Source organism: Coptis chinensis, chromosome 9 (genome assembly GCF_015680905.1).
Source record: "Coptis chinensis isolate HL-2020 chromosome 9, ASM1568090v1, whole genome shotgun sequence".
Taxonomy (NCBI): domain Eukaryota; kingdom Viridiplantae; phylum Streptophyta; class Magnoliopsida; order Ranunculales; family Ranunculaceae; genus Coptis; species Coptis chinensis.
Window position 1 is genome coordinate 47,368,016 of NC_141464.1, and position 3,215 is coordinate 47,371,230.

General features: G+C 33.2%; 1 long non-coding RNA gene across 1 annotated transcript; it reads left to right on the forward strand.

Moving 5' to 3' along the window:
- The first annotated feature begins 1,738 nt into the window (after positions 1–1,738).
- On the forward strand, positions 1,739–2,772 carry LOC147476345 (uncharacterized). Its single transcript, XR_015209366.1, has 2 exons — positions 1,739–2,137; positions 2,589–2,772. It is a non-coding gene; the product is annotated as an uncharacterized LOC147476345 (long non-coding RNA).
- Positions 2,773–3,215: the final 443 nt, after the last annotated feature.

Sequence of the window (3,215 nt, forward strand, 5' to 3'; positions counted from 1 at the left end):
ATAATGTGATTATAATGCAGAGAGAAACTCTCCAGGACAAATCGGGGAAGAAAGAAACTCGTAAGGACACCTTTTTTTTTAATCACTCACAAGGATCGGGTAGATGAAAGTTCAAGTATACCCTTGACGCGAAATTAAAAACGGCTCGGGTACATAAAATGTCAAGTATACCCCTGGTACGAAATAATAAATGGCCCGGCCCAACCGAAACGACCTGGTGTATATAGTATGAACAATGATTGTTCATATCTATTTGGGGTATGAACAATCACACTGTTCATACATTAACATAAGCTATGAACACTCATTGTTGATTGTTCATACCTATTTGAGGTATGAACAATCATTGTTTATACCTCAACATGAGCTATGAACAATCATTGTTCATATCTATTTAGGGTATGAACAATCAATGTTCATACCTCAACATAATGTATGATATGATCAATAAGAACATTTTTTTTTTGGTATGAACAATCATTGTTCATACATCAACATGAGATATGAACAATCATTGTTTATAACAATAGGTATGAACAATCAATGTTCATACCTCAACATAATGTATGATCAATAAGAACACTTATTAGAGTATGAACAATGATTGTTCACACCTATGGAGTTCATACCTATGGGGTATGAACATTGATTGTTCATAGCTCTATGAACAATCAATGTTCATACCTAAACATAATGTATGATCGATCAATAAGAACACTTATTGAAGTATGAACAATAATTATTCATATATAAAAAATAATTGTTCATACCTATTTTGGGTATAAACAATCATTGTTCATACATCAACATGAGTTATGAACAGTCATTGTTCATACATATATTAGGGTATGAACAATCATTGTTCATGATTGTTCATACCTATTTGGGGTATGAACAATCAATGTTCATACCTAAATATAATGTATGATCAATAAGAACACTTATTGAAGTATGAACAATTATTGTTCATACCTATTTGGGGTATGAACAATCAGTGTTCATACCTTAACATAATGTATGATCAGTAAGAACACCTATTGGAGTATGAACAATCACTGTTTATATCTCAACATGATCTATGAATAATCATTGTTCATACATCAATATATTGTATAAGCTACGTTCACATATTTTGGTATGAACAATCATTATTCATATATCAGCAGAAGGTATGAACACTCATTGTTTATAGTAAAATGACAGAAAGAGTAAAATCGGAAAATTATTTATTTCAAATCCGGGCCATTTGTTCTTGAGGGTTATTTTCACCTGAAATTTGTCCTTGTGAGTAATTGTAAAAGAACTCTATCCTCTAGAGTTGTTTTGAATTGAAATTGGGCCTTGGGACCAATTTCTTGATTATAATAAACAGTTGTGAGTAAATCTACTGGAAAAGATTAAGCAGGAGTGATTGAACTTGGACCGATTCAAATCAATGACTTTTTTGTTTTGCTAGTTTCCACTTGGAAAATTTTAGACCGTTGTTATATACTTATATATAATGAAGCCAAAATACTAAAGTTGTGGCTTTAGTTGCCGTCTAAAGTCAAGTGTGTCATATCTCTCGAAGTGACTGGACTTAAAAATCGGATTAGTCTCTACTTGTTTTGCACGCTTGCCTCTCAAGTCTCTACTTCGAGGCTTTTTTGTTTTGCTAGTTTCCACTTGGAAAATTTTAGACCGTTGTTATATATAATGAAACCAAAATACTAAAGTTGGCTTTAGTTGCCGTCTAAAGTCAAGTGTGTCATATCTCTCGAAGTGACTGGACTTAAAAATCGGATAAGTCTCTACTTGTTTTGCACGCTTGCCTCTCAAGTCTCTACTTCGAACTTTCGAAGTAAGTCAATTGCACGCTTGCATGCTATTCTGCTATTTATAGGTATCGAGGAACTTTGAATGGTGAGAACTGATCGAGGAGTGTTTAGATTTTGCCATTACAAAATTTGATATTTGGCCATGAAGATTGCTTCACGTGTGACAAAATTCCGACGGGGTTTCCTCAACCGTTCTTTTTGGTTGTTTTCTGTCTTTTTGCTTTTTATACTCTTGAGCACAATGCTAGCATCTGCTGCTTCCAAAAAGGCGTCATTCCATACCGACAGTGATAATCCTGATACTCCAATGGGAGGATTATGTAATGCCCTTTTCCATCCTCTTACCTCTTAACTTTATTTTAGTTATCCATTTATATTTTGAGATTGATTACACATAAGTAAGGAGATATATATATATTTATCTTTTTAGCAGAGACAATAACTTTGTTAGATTCAAACAAATGCATCATGTCTTTCAGTAACTATCATACATATTACTAATCAAGAAAAAATTATGATACCTGCCTCAAGAGCTAGGGTTTAAAAAGTCGGCAAATATAGAAATCCATATGCTTTCATTAGAAGCTCAGGGCTTATATTAGTTATATATACTTGGCAACAATTAGGTAGAGATGTCGATGGCCAATCTTGCTGACAACTCCTTGCATTATTGTTTATTTCCTAGTACGTACATATTACAATTAGGTGCGTGTGAGCGTTCACTTGTGCAAGCACATCAAAATTGTACCTTACCATGTATATAATTTTCAGGGCCTCATCGATCTAACATCTCGAAAGCTGGAGCAGCAGAAATTTCAAGTCGACCTTGATGTGGGAGTTTTTCTTTTTCAATGCCAAAGTAGGCTGTCTTTTGTTATGTAACAATCTAGCTTTCGCTTAAGTTATGGACTCACGTGTTGTACTTTGAAATAATGGAAATGCAATTCTTCCTTCCGGTTGTTATTTTGTAAGTTTGATTGTCTTATAAGTTATAACTGAATTTCATCACTTTCTGCCCACTACGTCTGGGTCATGGGATGATCAAATCCTACTACTAACTAGTAAGGAATACGACTAAGACCTTGATACTTGATACTTGATTCTAAAACTCAATTGTTATTTTTTTTAAATTGGTTTCATATCCACACAAGAAATTGTTGGGATTACTTTAATCCTACGTCTTTAACATGTTAATCTATTATTGATAAAAAAAGAATTAAAAGAAAAATACCTTTAAAGCCGGAATGGAGATTGACAATTGATCAATCTCCAAATGTACATTTTATTACCTTTACAATGTTTCGAATATGTCATTCTTATACTTAATGAACAGACAACTTATAGATTTTGCTACCGTTTGTAGGATACAGGCCAATTAGGACGTATATTCTTAATATA